The sequence below is a fragment of the Amblyraja radiata genome, chromosome 46 (assembly GCF_010909765.2).
Source record: "Amblyraja radiata isolate CabotCenter1 chromosome 46, sAmbRad1.1.pri, whole genome shotgun sequence".
Taxonomy (NCBI): Eukaryota; Metazoa; Chordata; class Chondrichthyes; order Rajiformes; family Rajidae; genus Amblyraja; species Amblyraja radiata.
Genome location: NC_046001.1, coordinates 2,145,491 through 2,171,320, shown reverse-complemented (window position 1 = coordinate 2,171,320; position 25,830 = coordinate 2,145,491). Strand labels below are relative to the sequence as shown.

Below are 25,830 nucleotides of genomic sequence, written 5' to 3'. Positions count from 1 at the left end.
CTGGGAAAACAAGGTTGTCCAAAAAATATAGGATTGCATGGGGATGACACAGGTCCATGTGTTCCTGACACAGAAATCCCATCATGGGCTTAGGGGTCACTCACCTTCAAAGAGGCCTGGTCTGCTTTCCAACATAAAATGATGCAGAAATGTTCACTCCAGTTAATACATTAGATTTTCAATTGCATAATGTTGAAAAATATGTTTTGCCCCATTGTTGCAGCATGGATTAAAGAAAGTAGCTTGAAATGGGTATTTTTAATACATACTTTCATAGAGTGATACAGCATGATACTTTCATAGAACAGTGAAAAGTGCAGCATGGGAACAGGCCCTTCGAGCTGCAATGTCCGTTTCGAGCATGATGCCAGGTTAAACTAATCGCCTCTGCATGCACATGATCCATATCCCTCCATTCCCCACATATCCATGTGCCTATGCAAAAGGCTCTAATGCCTCTGAAAGTCTCTTAATTTCAGTTTACTATTGAGATGAAATTAGAGTGAATGTTATCCAACACATCGAATGAGTAGCTAAAATTGTATAGAATGTACAACACTAAGAATGTTCAGTCCAATGTATTCCATATGCATTTTTCCCAGTGTAACTATTTCTTCTTGCTGTCCAAATCTCTCTTTTTCTTCACTATCTCCAACACAATATAAATACATTAATGCTATCTGTTCATCCATTGCAAATCCTTTCTGCTCACTGTGTAACAAATATTCTCCCAAATTCTGAACTAATTTGTAGTGACGATCTTGTAATTTGCACCAATGGACTGCTTTGTTAATTATTGTACATGCCTTTGGCATTATCTTTCAGCGGATAAATGTATTCATTGTTGCTAGGGTAAATGTAGTGTAAAAAGGAAGTAGGCAATTTTAAAAGATCACTGGCTGGGAATTCTTTTGTGTGGCGTTAAGCTTTTGAACGGAATTTAATCTCAAACCAGATAGCGAAAATTACACACTTGGCGGCTACCAGAGATGGACAGTGATGTCAAACAACAGATGCCTTGATGTGACTTCTATAAAAATAATTTGCTAGTTTAAAACCCGCAAATGCTGCAGGTCAATTGCAGCGAAGCAGGCAAAACTCGGAAAGGTAAGGGCTGCTCCAGGTTAGCAGCCAAGGAGTACAAAGCATTGATCAATTTTCGCAAATGGCTCCATTTTATGTATTTTGTTTGAAGTTTATTTCCATTGGGTGCCCCTCACCTCCTATCCCTGATCCAGCCCTCTGATCCTACCTCTGATGTCCCTGAGATCTGAACCACCCATGCAACAACGCCTTGCCCAACCCACACACATCCCATCTGCTATCATTGATCCCTTCCTGTAAATGTACACCACATCTTCCCCTACATCCATCCGCTGCCGCTTCTGATCTCAAATACTTCCTTATTTCCCCCTGCAAGTTCTGTGCTCCAATGCCGCTACTCCACTCCATCTTTGGACCCTGTGTAGATGTTTCCAGAAACCATAAATTACATAAGGCTGCAAGTTTTCACTAGGTAGGTCAATGACCAAAGTAGTTGCTGGTGTATGGGTGATCATTGGTTGGCACAGACTTGTTGGGCCAAAGGTCCTGTTTTCATACTGTATCTCTAAATTAAATTTCCTCTGCAAAACTTCAAAGGGGTTAAAAAAAAATGTTGTACAAGTTTCACTTTGTTAACTTTCCCCTGAGTAGAGGAAATCATTGTACAATTATAAGATGTTCACCTCCATACAACTTGCAGGACGATTATCCCACATTGTTGAAATGAAGAAGTTCAGCACTATTTTTTGCCAGAAGCTGTGTAGCTGTGCAAAACCAGGTGTTCACAATTCTGTTGAAGCTTGCAATGTAGTAGTGAATTATCACCTTGCAAATGGATAAATTGTACTGAAATTCCCAAAATAGGATTATCTATTCAGGTTTGGGTGTATGATGTTCGCACATTTTTGCATGTTTTGTGAAACTCACTTTGTACAAAATAGTCCAATGATCTGCAATGGATATAGTAATGACTTTTAATAAAGTACACTTGGCATTGATGACCGCCTTAATCATTTCATGCCCTGGACTCTTATAAATGCTGATGGAATATTAAAACTGTCTGGTAAAAAAAGATTAGTAAGGCTGTCGGGGATTATGGGGGGAAGGCAGGAGAATGGGGTTGAGAGGGAAAGATAGATCGGCCATGATTGAATGGAGGAGTAGACTTGATGGGCCGAATGGCTTAATTCTGCTCTTATCATGTATGAATTTATGAACTAAGATTCTTTGAAAATGCTGACATTTCTGATGTTTTAAACATAAGCTGAATATTGTTACCATCACTAATAAAAGTTTGGTACACAAAAAAGCTGGAGAAACTCAGCGGGTGCAGCAGCATCTATGGAGCGAAGGAAAAAGGCAACGTTTCGGGCCGAAACGTTGCCTTTTTCCTTCGCTCCATAGGTGCTGCTGCACCCGCTGAGTTTCTCCAGCTTTTTGTGTACCTTCGATTTTCCAGCATCTGCAGTTCCTTCTTAAACACTAATAAAAGTTTAACAGGTATGATTGTAATGTCAACATAAAATGTGTTCCATCACCTCTGCACAGCTGACCTATCTAGCTTCCCAATTCTATTAATTTTCATTCTTGTTTTAAATCCTTATTAGGCCTTCCCTCTCTTCATCTAAGTAACCTAGTTCTGCATAAACCAAGATTATCTGCAATATGGCAATTCTCCCCACACATTTCCTTGATGTTTTCTTTCTAGACGCTGACTATATTGCCCGTGCTTCTGTGATTAATGACACAGATTTGTTGTTCTGCACAAGGTAAACAAGGGTAGCTTGATTGCCTTACCTGAGCTACTGGGCATGCTCAGTACTATTCACAGCCTTAAAGAGGAAATATGCATAAAGAAATATACTAACCAAAGCGATAACATAACACGACACCCCTCCCCCTGATAATTGTTACTGAGCCCTTTAGCTACAAGGACTATGTACATACATTCATACATTCACATGATGAATAAAACTTAGTGACTTCAGAATGCAAGGATGCTGGCTTCTTTATTTTCTTTTTCATTCTTAAGATTTGGATTCACAGACTGGATGATGTTTTGAGTGCTTTAAAGAATGACGTGTTTCATGTGATGCTTTTCAAACAGAGTGGCCCTGTGATCATCGGTTTCAGATGGCTGCATGTCACGTGGAATTACTTGCTGGCCTTTGTGGTTATTGTGTTTTATGAGAATTGTATCTCCGTGCTGTGATGGTGTAAACTGAATTTCAAGTCTTTCTCTGCCTTTGCTTTCATGTTCTTTTTCTTGGTTTTGTCATTGTCGCATGGTGTTCGAGTCATAGAGTGATACAGTGTGAAAACAGGCCCTTCGGCCCAACTTGCCCACACCGGCCAACAATGTCCCAGCTACACTAGTCCCACTTGCCTGCACTTGGTCCATATCCCTCTAAACCTGTCCTATCCATGTACCAGTATAACTGTTTCTTAAACGATGGGATAATCCCAGCCTCAACTAGCTCCTCTTGTTTAAGAAGGAACTGCAGATGCTGGAAAATCGAAGGTAGACAAAAATGCTGGAGAAACTCAGCGGGTGCAGCAGCATCTATGGAGCGAAGGAAATAGGGAACGTTTCGGGCTGAGTTCCTCTGGCAGCTTGTTCCATACACCCACCACCCTTTGTGTGAATCACCTATCTTGCAGGGTATCTCTAGGCGATATGCAAGCTTCAAGATGAATGTTGCTGGTTGTCTTCTTGATGCTGAATGTGCTGTTGCTCTGTGGTTTTTGTGAAATGTGATGAAGTTCTTCCATGATTTGCCTTCATCAGGACATGACCTGCAGGTTGTGATTTTTGCATTATAAAGACGCCCAAGTATGTTACATACTTTGGGCGGCATGGTGATGCAGTGGTAGAGTTGCTGCCTTACAGCGCCAGAGACCCGGGTTCGATCCTGACCACGGGTGCTGTCTGTACAGAGTTTGTATGTTCTCCCTGTGACCTGTGTGGGTTTTCTCCGGTTTCCTCCCACACTCCAAAGACCTACAGGTTCGTAGACTAATTGGCTTGGTATAATTGTAAAATATCCATAGTTGTGTGTAAGATAGTGTTAGTGGGCTAGGATCGCTGGTCAGGTGGACGCGGTGGGCTGAAGGGCCTGTTTCTGCGCTGTATCTCTAAACGTCCTGAAGTTATCCATCCTCCCTAAACTGCACAAATATACAATCAAGCTACAGGACAGTAGCCTCCTTGGATATAGAGCGTCAGTTTCTACAATAGGTAAACTACTATAGTCATCAATAGTTATAAGCAAATAATTGTCAGTGTGTTCATTGCAAACTGAGTGTCAACCCGAGGCCCATTGGACATCTCGGATATTTGTTTTAGTTCTTGGAGGTTTAACTTTGTACTTGCTCAGCAAGTAATCATCTTGTGTTCATATATCTTTTTCCTTAATATTTGTTGAGTCTTCACAATCCCTTCCCTGCCTTCATGAGCAATGTCTATATTGTATTGCCTACTGCAAGATGATAAGGGGATAAGATCTGAGCTAGCTGCGGTCTTGAGTCTATTGTGAACGTGCCGTGTGAGGGTGTGCTTTCCATGACCTGTTTCCAGTTTTGCAATTTAATCGTTAACATGCACAGCGACAGAGCAACATCTGCCTTCATTGTAGCTTTGATTTCACTTCAATGTCATTGTTTTGGGCACTGCATTCATGGTCACATAACTGACATTCTGTTCTGCGATTTTGTTCTTCATAACTAGTGAGGCCTATTCTGGGCAAGATAATCAGCAGGATTTAACTTTTCCAAGCTGATATATGATATGATAATCATGCTGTTGCAGCATGATTAAAGTATCCAGTGCTCAATATAAGTGGGCCATTGGGATTGTTAAACAGACTAATAAGCAGTCTGTGGTCAGTCAAATTTATTACTTTATAGATACAGATGAAAATGTAAAATGCCCCATGAGACAGACAGTGTTTCTCACTCTGTGAAATTAGGTTAATGATCTACTTGCATCATGATAATTGGCATTTGACCGGGTTTGTTTCTCTGACAGAACAGCAGCAAGATCAACTCAGCGCACGTCTACAATCATTCCAAGTTGTTTTCCCTTGGTCATATTGTAGAACTGGGGGTCCATAAAAGTACTCGGGCTCCCTGGCCCTTTGCTACTAGGAAACTGGTTCAACTATGGTCCAACTTGCAACAACATTTTGGAAAATGCAGACGAAACATTTAACAGAGAACAATGTTGGTCACAGATAATTTATTTGTGGATCAATGAGAAGTGTGAAAGTTATTTTTAAACCAAATATTTGTTCAGTGCAGCACACATTTGGAAATGACAATCAAATATTTACTGAGAAATTGGATTGTATATCTCTGGTTTTCATGGCATAATGTGATTGAAAAGCAGCGTCGTGGAGTAAATCCTGTTGTGACCCTTTCTGGATTGTATCACGGCACTCGTGAAATTCAACTGGTCACATCTCGACAGGAACCACACAAACCTGTTTGATCTTTTCCCGTTGTCATGAGCACTTCTGATGACAGTAATGATCATGCCACACCATCTTCCAGTGCTGTCGTCGCTGATTGGAGCTCACGGGTACACAAAATGAGTGCACTCAGGCAGCTTAAAAAAAAAATCCACAACCTGCTGCATTCGTCTGCTCTTTAAAGGGCCATTCAGTTCATAACTGGAGATTTTAGAAGGCAGCTTCAAACCTTTTAGGAGACTGCTCCCGCACCCACGGCAGGGTGCGGTGGTAGAGTGGTAGGGCTGCTGCCTTACGGTTCCTGCAGCCTGATAACTTGCTGAGCATGAGAGGGCTTCCCCCTATCCCATCATGGCAGGCTCCCTCCTATTCCTGGCAGTCTTTTCTAAAATGAGCCGATGAAGCATGGAGCCATGAACATTTACAGCATCCTGTATTTATAGGCCAGATTTGTGTGATGCCATGTGTGTTGGTTATTGGCTTAAGTAAGTAGTATTTCCAAGTGGTGTAGATCTCACCTTGACATACTTTGTGAGGTCATGCTGTTTCGTCTTACATTGTTTTATTGAATGGGGGTATGAAGCTTCGAACCAAAGATGGCAGCTACCGTCTGTCAAGATCTTTTTATGGCTGGCCTAGTAAACTACATTTGCAAATGTCAAATCAAAGTTCTATTGTTGTGTATACCAAGCCAGTGGGACACTTTCCACCAATTTTTACCTGTTTATGGTGACTTTTTTTTAAACACTTTTTGTAAACTAGCATGGTTACTATTGGTGTAGGCCAGAACTGCAGATGCTGGTTTACACCGAAAATAGACACAAAATGCTGGAGTAACTCAGCGGGACAGGCAACATCTCTGGATAGAAGGAATGGGTGACGTTTCGGGTCAAGACCCTTCGTCACCCATTCCTTCTCTCCAGAGATGCTGCCTGTCCCGCTGAGGTACTCCAGTACTTTGTGTCTATCTTCGATGGCTATTATTAGTATGTTTAAAGTAAAGGTTTGGATTGGTATATTGGTTTTATGGGGATTTTTTGCATCCAAGTATGGTATGATATCAAAAATGTATATGCACAGTAAAATGTTAATAATCTGGTTTCTCATTGTTTGGAAATCTGGCTCACCAGGGCCCTCTTTCCCATGTTCCATTTAAACGCAAACTGGGACATTCCACTCTCCCTTTAAACTCACTGGGGCCCCGTTCCAATTTAATTCCATTTGATTTTGTTTTCCCTGCTGCCTTTAAACTCTCCTAGTTCACTGGAGAATTTATTATACTACTGAGTAACATTTTAAAAAGGATGAGTTAAAAGTGTTTTGGTGTATTAATAGGAATAATATCCAATAGTCTGGATAATCTGCCAGTCTACTCCAAAATCCCCAGCGTGAGGATTATTGGAGATTTACTGTAATATAAAAAGATACCAGACACCATACAAAATAATACTATCGGCACACAATCGGTGCCGTCTCCTAGTAACAAAAAAAACACAAGACAATGAGAGCATGAGCTCCTGGTAATAATGTGTTTGACAATCCTTTCAAATTGAATCATCGGTAATCTTAATTACCTGTAATTAACTTGAAATTACAGAGCTTTAACTTTTATTCAGCAAACTGTTCTATATTGCATTTGCTGGCAACTGATTTTGATGCATTTCAATCATTCACTCTATATTAGCTAATAGTGGTTAGCCACTGTATGCAATGTTTAGCTGTTCACTGGAGAGTAATTAATAGAATCCTGGTTGTTTAAGAAGGAACTGCAGATGCTGGAAAATCGAAGGTAGACAAAAATGCTGGAGGAACTCAGCGGGTGAGGCAGCATCTATGGAGTGAATGAAATAGGCAACGTTTCGGGTCGAGACCCTTCTTCAGACTCTGAAGAAGGGTCTCGACCCGAAACGTCGCCTATTTCCTTCGCTCCATAGATGCTGCCTCACCCGCTGAGTTTCTCCAGCATTTTTGTCTACAATGGAATCCTGGTGATCCTTTCATGTGCACAAAGGGCTAGGATATGTTCTGGGGCCAATATAGACTGTGATAATTGTATATTTTAATTAGTATAGGGTTTACGCACTGCATGTGGACAGTCAGTCGGAGTTTGGATGACTTGATCTAAAATATCTCACATTTCCCATCACAAAACAGGGTGCAGTTGAATATTACTTCCAATGAATCAATCAGTATTGCTATTCCTGTCCGTGCATGTTAATTTATTCGTAGTACACGTGCTGTTTACATTCTCACCCCATATTTGGACACTGACATAATTATATCCTTGAATATATGGAACAGTACAGTAAAGGTTGTTTCTGGAGGTTACAAGTTCATTGTATAATCCTTTTACCAAACTGAACATAATTATAAAGATGTTATAGAAGTAGTTTAAAAAGAAAAGTAAGACTGATCAAATGCTTCTGTCCAGCAGAAGGTTCAGAAGCCTGAAAGTATACACCAGACTCGGGAACAGCTTCTTCCCCTCTGTTATCAGGGTTCTGAACGGTCCGTTCATAAGCTAGGGTCCTGTCCGATTCACCTCTACCCCATTGTGGACATTGGGCTTTGTGCATGGAACTGATGTGCTACAATGCTGAGAACTATATTCTGCACTCTGTACCTTCCGCATTGCTCTATCTATTGTCCTTGAGTTTGAACTGTTTGTATGGTATATTTGATCTTTTTGGATAGCATGCAAAACAAAGTTTTTCACTGTACTTTGGTACACATGACAATAATAAACCTAAAATGTTTGCAGTATATCAATGTTGCTAATGACACTTTCCCTACATTGCAGCATTGTATAGCATTGCAGAGCAAACCAGGGTGTTAATATATGGTTTTGAAAAGATTGTGTGCCAGAATGCTCCAAATACGTTCCAGTCAATTAGTTCTGATAGTAATCTTTGATTTTGTAGTCTTAGTTTGTGGTAAACAATCCTAGACCTTATTTGGAAACTAGGTCATTATCAAGGTTTGAGATAAAACAAGTAATAGTTAAATTATATCAAACACTTTAAAGTTCAAAGATTGTAAAAGGAAGACACAAAAGGCTATTTGTAGTCTTTAGGAGTTCCATTGAGTAGTTATATTATTTTTAATATTAATAGGAGATTCACAAAGGTAGAAGTGTTAAGAGGATAAGAGATTTGGAGCTTAGAAGAAACTTTGAATATTTTCAGATCTTGGGCTTAAATTTAGACACTACAATATTATATTTGATCCATTCCTCTGATGGTTAAACAAAGTAGGGAACATCTCCAATATTTATTTGCTCGAACCATTGCATGTTATGATATCCTTTTTTATTAGCTGGTTTTCTGTTGTAGGTAAGGTGATGCTTTTGCAAACCGTGTACATTGTCAAGTTCTGATCAGGTCCTGGTCACTGGACACCTATCCTGAAGAGTAAACATATCGTCATTGCAGATATTTCTCTGATCATCTATCCTTGTAGTTTGGAGAGAACCACCATTATTCGCAGCTGTTCCTGCATCTGCTTCAGCACTGGCACAGGAGTTATTTAAATATTTTGTATTTTTATAACCCATGTTTAAATGTGCCTGCAGTTACTACACTGAACGATCACCGGGGTGAGGTAATGGAGAGAGCTACCAGACCCTTGGAGTGATGCATAACCACTATGAGAGAATTGAATTTCTAAAAATAAATAAATAATGTAAATGGGTAATTGATACAGGTCTTTTTAGCAATGGTTGCATTCCTAGTATGAATAAAAATGGGTGTCCTTTTTCTGGACTAAATATTTACCTATTGTATCACAATTCTGCTTTGGATTTTCAAGAGATGGAAAAAAATGGCGATGAAAGCAAGTTTGCTATTCGTTTCTCACTGTAGAAATTCCCACAACTAAAGGAGGAGGAATTTTGGCTCCATATTAAGTTATGGATGGAAAGTTGTGGATAAAAAGCTTGCAAAACCCTTGAAAATATCATAGTCCTTGGAAACAAATGAGCACTCCCAGTGGCAGGAATATGAGTTACAACCATGCATTCTCAAAAATGTGAAAAAACTGATAAGAGTTGGCCTTCAGCTTTAATGTCCACCTCCTACCCACTCCACACTTTTTCTCCTCTGCTCTCTGCTGCGAAAATACTACAGTAGATAAAAGCCAACAATTCACTCCTGACAATGTACACAAGACCTGGATATCAGCATGTCATGTAAAGAATAGCTGATATCTGAGAGGAACAGAAGCAGATGTGGGGATAGATGTCTAACATTTCTAGTTCAGCTGCTGTGTAGATAGTGGGTTGATTCCATATGATACACACAGCAGTATCAGCTTCTATGCATTGTGTTGTTTAAGTGGCATTCACTAAAGACTAAATTATGCAAGCTCATCTTTATGCTTCTACAAAAGACCAAGGTCTGATGTAAGTAGTTGGATTATGCAACACAGTCTCTGATAGACTAGACTAATTCAACAGCAATTTAGTTTTGCTTTGGGGGATTGCTATCTTCATCGATTTAGGATTATTATTTGTAAGGATGTTTGAGATGATGCAAAGAAATAAGGCTTACCTTTATTTTAATATACGGTAACATTCAAGTTGTAGCATATGACAAGGCATTTAAATATAACAGTGTGACTAAAACATTGTTTTCTTTTTTGGCAGGTTTAATGGAACTGTTTTCAAAATTGTGCTTAAAAAATCAGCAACTTAAGATGAAGGTATAATTCAGCAAAGCAGGAAGCTGATGTTGCTTACCAAGTAGGGAAGGTAAGAATAATGAGATATAGAATTCCTTTCTTTCTAGATTGCTTAACTGATACAGAAATTGAGTTTGTGGACTTTTTTGGAAACTGCACAGTGCGTTAATGTACTAAATCAATGTTTCTGGCATGTGTGTACAATCCTAATGTCATTATTAAAGATGTAGATCAGACAGATTGTAACATTGATGATTTAATGCTGGTGCTGCCATTTTGGAGCTCCAGGCTTTGGACTAAATCCCTTAACCTTCCACGTTTAAAACTAGACTCGGTAACATGAAGGATTAACTATTAGGTTGGTTCATTCATTATTACTTTTGGTTGTTGGTAAAATTCTATGCTATTGTTTGTTTTTTTCATTATTCAACAGGGAATTGTCCAACTGATACTAAAATTGCTTTTCTAAGGACTTCAGGGTTTGATAACCAGTTAGTTGCTTGGAGGCATGAATGGTAGAATACTTCTTGCCTCTAAGCATTGTTGGGAAAATGAGCACACGGCAGTACAAGCTGCACAAAGAGGGAGGAGGAGGAGGAGGAGGAGGAGGAAGAGAGCTTTCAGTAGGAGACAAAGTTCACAGAAAATATTTTGGAGATGAAATTGCAGGAATGCTTAATGCCCTTGAAGAAGGTGTTTGATTATAGAGCTGTAATGACAATGGTCTACAAGACCTGGATATTAGGCAGAAGCCACATACATTGCATAGGAAGCTGGAATATTCAATTTGAGCACAAAAAAATATAGGCGAATAGTCTATTGCAGTGTTGGGTGAATACTGCATTGTCAGAGGTGGAAGCATTCAAAAAACATGCCATGGCTCCAACTGTCCCCTTGGTTATATGTGAATGATCCCATTACATCATCTTGAAGTAGACAGGAGGAGTTATCCCTGGTGTCCTGACCATTTTCTATTCCTCAACATCATTTTGTCATTATCACATTGCTATTTGCGGCATCGTGCAATGTACATTGGCTGTTGTGTTTTCTATTTTGTAACTGACTAAAATCCTAGCCTTTAGGTCAAGTATGTATAGTCGGTGAGGAATCCACTGATTTTTCCCAATTTGAAGAATATTAGGGTATCAACCTATATATTGGCAGGGATAAGTAAGGCAATGTTTAATTGACCTGCAGTCATAAAGCAGAATAGTAATGATATGTGTTAGCTTAATAAATTAACTCATACCGTTGCAATTATTTTTGATCAGGTAATATTTGTCCTTTTGGTTTTAGGTGAATATTTGTTTTAGAATGCCTTTTATTGTCATTCAAACAGCTTAGTCTGAATGAAATTTCATTCCTACAGTCTTAACATGCTACCACAAAGTATTGTTGCAGTAGCTATAATTTATTGTCATTTGAGACTCTCCGATTCTTCTATTTTCCATGCCGATTATTTTCTTTCAGCTGAATGAACACTCGCTATCTGTAGTTCTGTCTCCCACAGAGTACTTTGTGCGTCTTTCTACAACTTATCTTTCAGCACCTACACTTGGTTTTCTAGAAATTCGTCCCATCTACTTGGAAAAAAAGGGAAACAAACTGAGCCAAGAATTTACCTCGAGTCAGAAGGTTAAGTGTTCACGTTTCACTGCAGAGACTTGAGCACAAAATCTAAACTGGAACTCCAGTTGAATACTGAAAGGTATCTGTCCTTTTGGAGGCACTGTCTTTATCTGCCTTTTTAAATGAATATAAAAGATTTGTTGGCACAAAGCAAAAAAGAGTATGTGTTCAGGGCAATAATTATCACCTGTCAAACATTGCAAAGGTTGAACTGGTTTATCTGTAGATGTTTTGCACAAAATGACAGTTCTACTTCCTATATTACAACAATTACATTACAGAAAGCAGTTGGATTTAAAATGTTTTGTGACATACTGAGGTTCTAAGGGATTTTGTATAAATCTTCATTCTATCTCTCCTAGCAAACTGCTTTCTTGAACTGTTGCAATCCTTCTGGCGAAGGTAGTCTCACAGTATTGTTAGTTAGAGAGCTTCAAGATTTAGATCCAGCAACAATGAGATTGTGGTTGCAGGTTTTGAAGGTGCTATCAAAGAAGCCTTGGAGAATAACTTCAGTGCATTTTGTAGGTGGTGCAGCTTGTAGTTACTGTGTGCTTGCAATAGAGGGATTGAATGTTTAGGGTAATGGTTGGGGTGCTAATCAAGTGGGCTGCTTTATTCTGGATAATACTAAATTTGTTGAGTGTTGTTGGTGCAGCTCTCATCCAGGCAAGTGGATAGTATTCTGCACTCCTGACATGCCTTGCAGATGGTGGAAACAGTGTGGGATGTTAGGAATGTGTGCCATTTGCCACAAGATGCCCTGAATCGTAACTGCTCTTGGAAGCGCAGTGTTTTTAATGGCTGGTTCAGTTGAGTTCCTGATTAACTGTGATTTGTGGCGTGTTGATGGTCGGTCACTTGGTGATGAGAGTTAAAGGTAGGTGTTTTGACTCTCTTGTTATACGTGGTCATTGCCTAACAATTGCGTAGTGTGAATGTCACTTGCCATTTCTATTGTCAAGACATGAACCATTTCAGTGCCTGAGTAGTTGAAAGTGAAATTGAACATTATGTTCAAACCATATTCTTACCAAGTATCCCCCAGACTCCAAAGCACTTAATGTTGGTCCTCTTAAACCCTCTTAAAATTTGGTAATCCTCCAGTCGTGACAATGTGAAGTTATTGTCATAATAACTGGCGGCACGGTGGCGCAGCGGTAGAGTTACTGCCTTACGGCGTTTGCAGCGCCGGAGACCCCAGGTTCGATCCTGACTACGGGTGCTGTCTGTACGGAGTTTGTACTTTCTCCCCGTGACCTGCGTGAGTTTTCGCCGATATCTTCGGTTTCCTCCCACACTCCAAAGACGTGCAGTATGGAGGTAAATTGGCTTGGTAAACGTACAAATTGTCCCTAGTGTGTGTAGGATAGTGTTATTACGTGGGGGTCGCTGGTCGGCGCGAACCCGGTAGGCCAAAGGACCTGTTTCCGCGCTGTATCTCTAAACTTAACTAAAATTAAACTAAACTGGTACCTAAAGACTAAATATGTAATGAAGCTTTGATAATTTTGTCACGCAATCAAATTTAAGATGGTTACTCCTGCTCTTCATTCTGCAATAACTGTCCTAGCCCCCTTGCATTTAACTCTAGACATCCCTTTCCCTCTGCTGTTGCATTATTGTCCCAATCAATTTAAGATGAGTTTAAGACAAGTTAAGATCGGTCACTTTCCTAGTTATCTTCCTTATCACCTCCCAATGTGCAATTCCAGATCGATGGGCGAAGATAATTCACCGAGTAGTTAGTTTATCACTGTTGCATCTATTTATTTTGCCTCGAGTGATATTCTGTTTGTCCTTTATATCCCTCCTCACTTGTGGCTCAATTAAGAAAATATGACTTATTTATCCTGCAGCCAAATGACATAGTCATTCACATTTGAAGAGATACAAGGTTACTTTTAGAAATTCCCTACCTTGTTGTGAATATGTTAAGTCTCAGCCATAATAGAGGTTCATAGAATTGTGAAGTAGATGATATTTGGTCTTCTCATTTGACACCTCTCAGTTTACCTTTGTCATCTCTCCTGGTTCCTCTTACTCTTGACATGCTATTCATTTGTAAAAAGAGATCAGCTGTCCATCTTTGCTGTTTCCATGGAATAGTTTCATGCAAATCTTAATATGTTGCATTTCAGTAGTCTGTGCACAGTAAATAATTAAGGATAAGGGCACAACAAATTCTAGAAATCTTAGTTAGAAATTGGAAAATAATAGATCTGAACAATAGGTCATATCTGAGGGAACGTTCAATACTTTGGTCTTTACCAGCACTTTAATGTTAACCCATCTTTTGCTTTCTATTCATGCATTGTTGGTATTTTCGACTCTAATTTAACCTGCACTATATTTTTCACTTGAATTCCCTAAAGCCTCAGCAAAGCAATTTCATTAATGAAGTTACAGTTCTTTTCTGTAAATGGCAGTGAATCCACCATTCAAACATTGCATACATTAGACCAGCTGTTACAAATGGATTGGGTTTCCAAGTTAGTGTATCTTACACTCATTTAATAAGTCTAGTAGTTAGCGTAATGTATACCTGTTCAGACCTATATTTGAAGTGAGATGGAAATTTAGGAGGGTGCTTTCTTTTCAAATACTTTTGCAATGTACAGGAAAAGAAAGATTCAGGAAACTGTCCAATTTGTTGATGACATAATGCTTTAAAAAAAAAAATTCAAATTGGCCCCCAAACCATTCTGAGTGATAACTCTTAAAATGAGTAAATTCCCATGATGCAGTGACCATGACTGGCTCTGCTAAAGTATATGTGTAGGAAGGAACTGCAGATGCTGGAAGATAGACACAAAAAGCTGGAGTAACTCAGCGGGACAGGCAGCATATCTGGAGAGAAGGAATGGGTGATGTTTCAGGTCGAGACCTTTCTTCAGGTTACCTACCCAAAATTACCCAAACTACGAAAGTCCAAAAATTGATGAAAATTTGTAAATGAGACATTGCTGGTTAAATACAAAGAGAGTGCTTTGAATAATGCAGTGTATTAAATTATTCTCCTTTGAAAGTTCAAAAGGTTAGGAATAAATTCTGCTCTGAAGTATTTTCACATCCTCCCTTTGGCCCACCTTTTATATTCCCTAACTCTCTCAACAGATACAGTAGCTAGCAAGTATGTAAGGGCACTAAACCTCAGGTTTTGTTTACTCCTAACTTTGGTTTGGCATTGTTTCACAATGTGATAAAGAGAATAATTTTTCAGGTCAACTGTTCCACCCCCAGGACATCACTACAGAAGTTCTTCAGGCCAGTGACCTAGGCACAGCTGCCTTCAGCTGCTGCATGAGGTAGGAAGTGAGGGGTTTGATGCTGATTGCACCATGTTCAGTTTAATTTGCAAATCTTTACAGACCGTGAAGCAATCCATACCTGCTGGCAGAAACCAGGTGAGGGTTGGTGAATGGCAAACCAGGCAGTGCCCATATCCACCAGTTGCGTCTAACCACTAAAGCTGGATAATCAAAGATATTGCTATTGCCAAGTTCCTCTCTATCAATACCCTCGGCGGTCAGTATGGACCAGGAACTCAAGTAGGCCAGTCACATAAATGCCGTGGCTACAGAGTAACGCAATTCAGAGGCTGGGTAATCCTGTGTGATCTCTGCCCTCCCAATGTTTCTGAGACCGGGACTGCCAACTGTAGGCACTTAAACGCTAGAAAAATGCCATCAACACTGTATCTAAAATGCCTCCTAATTCAGCGGAAGGATAAGCAAATCAGTGTGTCCAGTTCGAGATTTCCAACAATGAGGCTGTAGTTTCACTGAACTAGCTACACGAACAGGCCACGTCAATTGACATCAGTCTCCCAAAAATGATATTCTATTTCAAAATATAAACACAAAATCCCAGTCTCTGGGAAGAAATTGCCAGACAGTAAGATTCAAAGCTATGCTCAAAGCCTCCTTGATCACATCAAAAAGTGATGTGATTGATCATTCCTTGATTTGGTCAAGGAGGCTTGATCATCCTGTGGCTCAAGACCCTGTCCTCACTGTCTTCTGAGAATCTTTGGCCCATGATCTCTCAAAAGTGGAGCATTTAGGATGGTATTTCAAACCTTGTGACAATGCATTGGGATCACACAGAGGCATTGGCAGTGGAAGAAGCACACCATCTCACAAAGTATCCATTCACCCCTTCAGGCAACCACTACCCCATCTGTGGAAATGTCTCCAAGTCCCACATTGTCCTCATCAGTCACCTCAGAACCCCCAGACTTGGAGTAAGCGCAAGTCATCCTCGATCCGGAGGGACTCCCCAAGAAGAAGAAAACGTGTGTGTGTGTGTGTGTGTGTGTGTGTGTCTGGATGAATGCAATTTCAACAATATTTAAGATAATTGAAACAATCCAGACAAAATCCAGCACACGAAGTTGCCATCACAGCAGTTGTCTCTCGATCATCAACTATGTTATCAATGCAACAATGCCAATTGCTCACAAATAGCCCACTTGCTGATGCTTCAGTTTAGTTAATCCAAGACTTTTTAGCTCCATTCTTAAGCCTTGGTCCAAACATGACATTGAGGTGGGGGCCAAGAGTGATTTCCCTTGATATTAAGGATTTGTCCTGCTATTTGTGAATAGGACATACCTGAGCAATTGTTCACATCGTCATATAAATACTAGCAGTATATTCAAGTTTCATTTTGGAAACTTTTCAACAAAGCTCTACACTAACAAGTCCATGATGGTACAAAGGGAATGTTGCACTGTCAGAAGTGTCATGTCAAAGAATTAAAAGTTAATACAAGTGAAGTCAGCTCTCTAAGCATTGACAAGAAAGATCCAATGATACTGAAGAAGGGTCTCGACCCGAAACTTTGCCTATTTCCTTCGCTCCATAGACGCTGCCTCACCCGCTGAGTTTCTCCAGCATTTTTGTCTACCTCCAATGATACTATGTTGAAAAGATATCCAATTGAAAATGAAAAAATCTTGGAAAAAACAAATCTGAAAAAAATTGGAAATCTGAAATGTTGGAAATACTCAGCAGGTCATGTAGCTTCAGTAAAGCCAGTACTTCAGGCCAAAGACTGTTCATCAAAACTGGGAAAGTAAGAAAGCATGCTAGTTCTAAGTTGCAAATACCACGTGGAAAGTTATCCCCCATCTCTGGCTAGTATTTACTACTCAAATCAACATCAATACAATGGATTTGCCTGGAAATTCAATCCCTTAGAACTGTATCTTTTTTCAGCTTTGTGAATGAAAAAGGATTAATTAATGACATCATAGTGAAAGCACCCTCAGTTAGCAGTAATCATAGTATAACTTAATTTACATTTAATTTGAAGGAGAGAAGAATGGGTCCAGGACTTGTATTTTAAACCTAAATAAGGGCAATTAGGAAGTCATGAAAGCAGAGCTAAGCAGCCAGGATCGAACCCGGGTCCCAGGCACCGTAAGCGTTGCCAAATCGCCACTGGACCGTCCCCAGGAGCTCCTGATTCCCATACTCCAAAGACATACAGGTCTGTGGGTAAATTGGCTTGGTAAAATTGTAAATTGTCCCTAGTATGTGTAGGATAGTGTTAATGTGCGGGGATCGCTGGTCGGCACGGATTCCGTGGGCTGAAGGGCCTGTTTCCGCACTGTATCTCTAAACTAAACTGAACTAAAGTTACATAGAACGTTTTATTCGGCTGTTGTCACTTACAACTCTTAAGTAAAATGTTATCTGGGTCATTACATTGGAACAAGGCAAGACATTACTAATGTGATAAATAAATCTGTAATCTAACTTAATATTATTTTACAATAATTATTCATTGGCTTTAATGCATTTATGTTGCAGCCACCAGTGCTTCATTTTCCATGCTTCTATTCTTGCCCCACCAGTCTTTTTGCATCCGCTCACTGATGAAGTTAAACACCAAAATATAATACAGATTACACCCAATCTTATTGAAAATCTGTATGAAACACTGCCTGGAAATTGTTTTTAAAGTCCTTACAAAATATAACATAAATACCTAGAAATTCATCCCTAGTCAGCAGCACAGATGCTTTCTGTTGTTGTATCAGCACATTGCACTCTACGTCCGAAGGGAATGGATTTCAGAGACCAAGAATACTGACATAATTATATAGTGCATGTAGTGTTACTGACCCAGGATGAATTTTTCAACCATTCTATTTTTAATTCTGAACCAGATCATCTTCATCTCAATAACGTGCATCTATTATACCTTTTGGGGCCAGAACTCGCTGCCAACTTGGCTCGCGGCTGACCTCCCTAATAGAATTTTTACCTTTCCAGATCCGTCAGTGTCGACTTGTTGCACAAAGAGTTTCCAATATAAATGTGTCGAGTGCAAAATCCCTCTATGGTGGCAGAGCCATGCATGACATCATTCTATAAAGTGGACTGGCTACCACATTCGGAAGCAATCAAAAACTAAATCAGTGAAGCAATAATAATGAAGTCTAAACTTATTTTTAAAAGATAAAATGCTTACAAACATAAAACATTTAAACCAATGTAAAAAAAGTACTCATTTAAAAATTACTCATTTAAAAAAAATAGTAATTGCATGCTTACCTGTGTCCCTGCAGCTGTTTATCACCATTCAAATTTATTCTGGAGATTTTGACATTGTTTGGCAGTCCTTGCTCTGTCCTTGATAGTACTTCAGTCAGCTGTTATGTATGCTACGACATTTCACTTCAACCAAGGATAAATAGAGGACTTGTCTTCAGATTACTTAAGGTACTGATGCAATCCTGAGCCGAGATCTTTTTGGGTTTCAACTGCCAAACACATTTATTAATCCTTAATCGTCTGCGAGACTAGTACTAATGGGTGGCATGCTGGCGCAGTGGTAGAGCTGCTACCTTACAGTGCCAGAAACCCGGGTTCAATCTGGCTACAAGTGCTTGTCTGTACGGAGTTTGCACCTTCTCCCCGTGGGTTTTCTCCTCCCACACACCAAAGACGCACAGGTTTATCGGTTAATTGGTTTGGTAGAAATGTAAAAATTGACCTGGTTGGCGTTGCCTTGGTGGGCCAAAGGGCCTGTTTCCATGCTGTACCTCTGAACTAAACGAAACCATTTATACACTTAAACTTCACTCATAGTAGAAAATAATGGACTTAAGCGACATAGTTTATGCACAGAAAACTATGCACAACTTTAGTCTCCTTTCATGATTTCTTTTCCCTTTACATCAACTAAAGAAACTGTCAGTTTTGATTAGCCTCTAAATCATATGCCACAACTATGGCAAATACTCCCAAAGTAGTTACCAGATCTTTGTGAGTCAATTGTGAATGATGCAAATCAGCACATATCTGAACAAACTATGTGAATATTTGTATCAAGTGATTTAAATTCCTCCCTAAAATAATTTATTCACTAACCTAATGAGAAATGATTGCTACATCGTTTGTCTCAGCTTAATGTTATGATTTGTGAATTAAGTTTTTTTAATTGAAGAAAATGCTAAGCTCAATATTGGACTGATGATAATTGAACGTCATCGGCAAGATGCCAATAAGAAGTGTTGCACAGAGAAAGAGCACATTAGCACGGTGTTAGCCAATTTTGTGGAAAAGTTAACGCCAATCATTAATAACATATGGACTACCCTTGTTGAATTTTTGTATTATTTTTTGGAAGCACTCAATACATGAACTTTAATGGATGCAAGGCATCTTAATGCTTGCTCTTCGCTTGGAATTAAACGGCACATTTGCAAAAGAGGTAGAAGCCTTGTTTAAAGGTAGGAGGGGTAGAAGGGGACAGGAGGGCAGGACAGAGCTTCCGGAAGAGTTGGGGGGTTTTCTAAGCAAATTGTTGGACAAAGGCCAGAGATGAAGACAGCTGTAAGCCCAAAAAGGATAGAGTCGCGAATTGTGAAACACTTTAAATTTACATTTTTAATTAAAATTTATATATATCTTTAAATTGATTAAGTTGATTAAAGGGATTTCTCCATGACTGCTTTGAGGGGATGCAGGGCAATGTGGATAAGAGACAATGGTTGAAATGGAATTTGAGGGCAGTCGGGAGGAGAATCGGGAGAAAGGTGGGAGTGGGTGGATGTTAATAGTGCATGCTGATGAACAGCCTGATCGGACCAGTGTGGTTGTCCTGAGGGGCATTATCACATCCCATGCTGTGCATGGCATACAATAAAATTCACAGAGGAAACAGTAGGTGAGTTATACCTTTTATAAATATAATGTCCCAACAATGTCTCTTTTAAATCTTGCACAATTCACTCAGCACATTAGGCATGCTCCCTGCTGAACTGTGAGTTCATTATGAAGGGTGTAAATCATGACCATTTGATCCAATGTCTGCTGTACCATATTTAATGGGCCTCATGCATGTCAATGACATAATTGTATGTGGGAACTATATTACCTGCAAAACGCCCAGACAGGAATTTCTCACTGGGAGTGACTTCAACGGGAAATAGTAGTAAACACTTTTTGTTTTAATTGCTTTTCATGCATTGTTGACGCAGAAGAGAAAGATGCTCATGGATTTTATCTGATTAAGTTTCAATTGGTTTTTAGATCCTGGTCACAGTCTTAATTTAGTTTAGTTTAGATTTACAGTGTGGAAACAGGCCCTTCGGCCCACTGAATACATGCTGACCAGCGATCACCCATTCATACAGTTCTATCCTACACACCAGGGATAATTTACAGAAGCCAATTAACCTACAAATCTGCACGTCTTTGGGATGTGGGAGGAAACCAGAGCATCGAAGAAAGCTGACGCGGTCACAGGGAGAGTGTGCGAACTCCGTCCAGACAGCACCCGTAGTCAGGATCGAACTCTGGTCTCTCGCACTATAAGGCAACAACTCTACCACAGCACCACACGAAGAATCAGACTAGGTTGAACACAATGGTGCCACAATTGTAGTTAAATATGTTGAGTTGTGGGTTATATCTTTTTATTTGCTATCAGCAACACAATCACTTTATATTATGGAAAATTATGGGCCTGTCCCACTTGGTCGTCATTTACGCGACATAATTTACACGTCACGACACGCGCATGGTGCGCATTACGTGAGCCTGGTGCGTGGTGACGTAGGCTGTGACGCGCGGTGCCCCAGGGATGTACAAAATCTTCGTGCACCATCTGCATGACGCCCAAGTGGGACAGGCCCCTTAAGTTGCTCCCAAACTGCAGAATGATGTTCTTATGCCATCCAGTCTTGCTATCAGGCCGTCACATTATCCGATGTAATACTATACTTGAAATGGAGTGACCAGGCTATTACTATAACATTTGAAATGACAACCTGGGATTTGGCAACGTTAGAAGATTGGGTTTTCATCAGGATCTGTTTACATTTTAAATTGTGCTGTGAGGGATTTCACTTTAAGCAAACACATTAGCACACATGTTACCCACTATTTAACGGTGTTATAAAGTTCTTACATTGCAGACTTGCAATTGTTAATTGCAATGTGTAAAATGATGTGGCGGTAGCAGAACATATGGCAAAACCTCAAATCATGTTGGCTGAACATGTTTGATGTATAAATACCTCTAATTACTAATCACACTGGTGGTTTAATTGCTTGCAAATCAGAGTCTTGCTTCAAATTATTCCATCTGTGAATGTTCTGTCCAGTGTGCAATGTTTGCCAAGAATAGTTCTTTATGCTCCAGTATCCAACCACTTTACCTTTAAAATGCATAGGGAGTGAACTCCTGGTTTCTTTGACAAAATATCTCCTTAAACCAGATGACTTAACTGGTGTGCTCTCTGCATGCTGATGGTATCGATTCCTGTGAGAACTGCAAAATCTTTACCACAAGTTTCAGTTCTGTTAGTGAGAAGTCGAAAGATTAGAAAGTGGTATCAGATCAAAATGGATAATGGAAGAAAAGGTAACTGAGTAATACGATTCATGTCTCCCCACCTAATGCTCACTGTATCACTGTATACTCAAGCACATCCAAAATTGCGTTGACTTTATCCAAACTCTGTTACCTTTGTTGATGAGAACCAGAGAAAAATAGAAAATAGGTGCGTGAGTAGGCCATTTGGCCCTTTGAGCCAACCCGGTCCATTCAATATGATCATGGCTGATCATCCACAATCAGTACCCCATTTCCCCCCTATCCCTTGATTCCATTAGCCCTAAGAGCTAAATCTAACTCTTGAAAATTCCACAGATTCACAACTCTCTGGGTGAAAAAGGCTTTTTATCATCGCAGTCCTAAATGGCCTACCCCTTATTCTTAAACTGTGTGTGACCCCTGGTTCTGGACTCCCCCAACATCATGAACATTTTTTCTGCATCAGCCTGTCCAATCCTTTAAGAATTTTATATGTTTCTATAAGATATCCTCTCATCCTTCTAAATTCCATTGAATACAAGACCAGTCGACCCATTCTTTCATCATATGTTAGTCCCGCCAACCCGATAATTAACCTGGTGAACCAACGCTGCACTCCCTCAATAGCAAGAATGTCACACAATACTCCAAGTATGATCTCACTAGGGCCCTGTACAACTGCAGTAGGAGATTGTTTGTGTCTTTCTGAGTGAAGACCGAACCAAAGTACTTGTTTAACTAGTCTGCCATTTCCTTGTTTCCCATTATAAATGCACTTGTCTCTGACTGTAAGGGACCTACATTTGTCCTCACTGATCTTTTCCTCTTCACATATCTAAAGAAGTTTTTACAGTCAGCTTTTATATTCCCAGCAAGCTTTCTTTCATGCTCTATGTCCCCCTCTTCATTAACCCCTTTGTCCTCCTCTGTTGGATTCTAAATTTCTCCCAGTCCTCCGGTTTGCTGCTTCCTCTGGCCAATTTATATGCCTCTTCCTTGGATTAACACTATCCCTAATTTCCCTCGTTAGCCACGGTTGAGCCGCCTTCCCCAGTTTATTTTTACGCCATTCAGGGATGAACAATTGTTGTAATTCATCCATGCGATCTTTAAATCTTTACCATTGCATCTCCACCATCAAGCCTTTAAGTATCATTTGCCCGTCTATGCTAGTCAATTCCTGTCTCATACCATCAAAGTCGCCATTCTTTAAGTTCACGACCCTCGTCTCTGAATTAACCGTGTCACTCTCCATCTTAATGCACACATTATCCCCTGATATGGCAAATAATTATTTTTTAATTACTGATTATTCTCTTCAAATTTCCGAGTCTCCTTCCCCATCGGTGACCACAACATTAGCTATTTAGACCACACGGGCTAGAGTTTCCTCCCTAAACTTCTTTCTGCTCTTTTAGATGCAATTTAAAATCTACCTTCTTAGCTGCCCGAATGTCCCTTTATGTGGTTAATGTTAAATGATGTCTAATGTTGCTTGCCTGAGTCGCATTGGGACATCTTATGATGCAGCTTAGTGGCATATTTACGTGAGTTGCTTCCTCACAGCACAAGGGACGCAGGTTTAATCCTGACCTTGGGTGCTGTCTGTGTGGAGTTTGCACATTCCCCCCGTGACCACGCGGTTTACCCCTCTCTCTCCCGGTGCTCCGGTTTCCTCCCACATCCCAAAAGTCTGAAGGTGTTTCGGTGAATTAACTGCAGTAAATGTGTGTTGGTGCGTGGTAGAATCTGGTGGGGATGCAAGGAGAATAACATTGTATTAGTGTAAATGGCAGCTGAAGGTCGGTAGGGACTCGGTGTACCCCATGATGTACAATATTAAAGATGCTATATCAATGCAGGCTTTTGCACTGTTCATTTCACGAGGTTCACATGTTTCAATATTTGATGTAGGTCACATCAGCTTTGCATCAGAATCCAGTATGGAAGCAGCTGGAGTAAACTACATGGATGGCCCAGTGGCACTTGGAGCAAGATTTTAGTGGATGTATTTTGTTTGTCTTATGACAAACTGGGACTGTGGATGCCTGTGAATGTTGAGAGAAAGATTCTTAATAATTAAAATGATCTATTTCCCAAAACCTTTCTCTAGTTACTTTATTCAAAGTTTGTTTGGCAATGTCTGCATGGCAAAGTCTCAATTTTCAATTGAAATTGTTAAGGTGTGTCACATCAAAACCGACATGTTTGGAAAGGTACGTCATATAAAAACAAGCAAAACAACAGAAATGTAAAGCGAAGGTGGACAAAAATGCTGGAGAAACTCGGCGGGTGAGGTAGCATCTATGGAATGAATGAATGAAAACTTTATTGTCATTCAGATATACACCTAGACACAGTGCACCTTGAACAAAATTTTGTTGCATTTGACTCTCCAATCAGGTAAATAGTAAAAGTAAAAGTGCTAGGTGCGTCCATAAAAATGCCTCATGTGCATGGTTCTGTAAAATAAATATATATAAAAAGTTTTTAAAAAGTGTCGATATTTAACAAGTTCTAGCCTCGGTTTTGTTGATTGTTCAGTAATCTTATGGCCTGGGGGATGAAGCTGTTGCAGAACCTGGTTGTCCCGCTCTTCATGCTGCGGTACCTCCTCCCAGAGTTAAGCAGTATAAACAGTCCAAATTGTGGGTGTGTGGGGGCTCTGGTAATGCCCTTAGCTCTAATCAGACAGCGCTTGTACCCCATGCCCATGATGGAAGGAAGAGAAGTCCCAATGATTTTTTCCGCTGTCCTCACCACTCTCTGAAGGCACTTCCAGTTCGCAGCTGTACAGCTGCCGCACCACGTAGAGATGCAGCTGGTCATGACCGACTCAATTGTGCTTCTGTAGAAAGTGGCGAGGATGGGAGGGTGGAGGTGTAAACTTCTCAACCTGCGGAGGAAGTACAACCGCTGCTGTGCCCGTTTTGCCAGAGATGTAATGTTTGTGGACCAGTTTAAGGTGTCCGTTATATGCACCCCCAGGAACTTGATCCTTTTCACCTGCTCCACTGCTGAGTTGTTGATGCAAAGTGGAGTGTGACTGGGCTGAATTTTCCTTCTGAAATCGACGACAATCTCCTTGGTTTTGTTCACATTTAGGAGAAGGTTGTTCCTGCTGCACCAGCTCATGAGCTGTTCCACCTCCTCTCTATATGCCTGGTCGTCGTTATTGCGGATGAGGCCCACTACTGTTGTGTCATCCGCGTATTTGATGATATGGTTAGTAGTGGACCTGGCGACACAGTCATGTGTCATCAATGTGAAGAGCAGCGGACTCAGGACACAGCCCTGAGGGGATCCGGTGCTCAGTGTGATGACCGAGGAGGTGTTCTTCCCCACCCGCACAGACTGGGGTCTTTCAGAAAGGAAATCCAGGATCCAGTTGCATAGTATGGTATTGAAACCTAGGGGTGCCAGTTTGCTCACCAGATGCTGGGGGATTATCGTGTTAAATGCTGAGCTGAAATCAACAAACAGCAAAGGAAATAGGCAACGTTTCGGGTCGAGACCCTTCTTCAGACTGATGTGAGGGTGGGGGGGGGGGGGGGGGAAGAAGAAAGGAAGAGGCGGAGACAGTGGGCTGAGGGGGAGCTGAGAAGGGGAGGGGAAAGCAGGGACTACCTGAAATTAGAGAAGTCAATTTTCATACCGCTGGGGTGTAAACTGCCCAAGCGAAATGTAAAGCGAGTTCACCTGTACCTTGCTAAAGAGGAAAGACATTTTAACAGGTGTTGCATAGTTGCAGGTAGCTTGTGACAAGCCATGCAGTTGCACTAATGTTTGTATTTTCCCAGGTGAAGTTGTTTTTTCCAGGACGTCACAGTAGAGATTACTTTCTGCCTCCCGCGTGCCCACTTGAGTCCTTGTGGACTAAATCAATAGGGTTGTGGTGTGTTTCCTAACTTGCGGTGCTGTCTTTACCAGTTCCTATTTTTGCTTTTGATTGTTAATCTCAGTGTATATTCCATTTGAGTGAACTAACCACTATTTCCATTGTAAAAGTTAAAAGCTACTGGAATCGTTTGAAATGACAGTAGTTCTCTACACAAGAAATTCCCTGCCTTTCAATTAAAAGAACTAAAAGAACTGAACTAAAAAAAGTCTAAATATATTTTACCCGACCTATGTCAGTTACCATAGCTCCTTGGAGAGAAGGACGTTTATTTTT

General features: G+C 40.3%; 1 protein-coding gene across 1 annotated transcript in view; it reads left to right on the top strand.

The window, feature by feature from the left end:
• The window catches only part of vdr (vitamin D receptor), a 121,589-nt gene that overhangs the window by 39,935 nt on the left and 55,824 nt on the right, over window positions 1-25,830 (top strand). The window contains exon 2 of the mRNA XM_033015711.1: window positions 10,156-10,260. The gene's annotated coding sequence lies outside the window, so the exon portion shown is untranslated. The remainder of the gene's footprint in view (window positions 1-10,155; window positions 10,261-25,830) is intronic.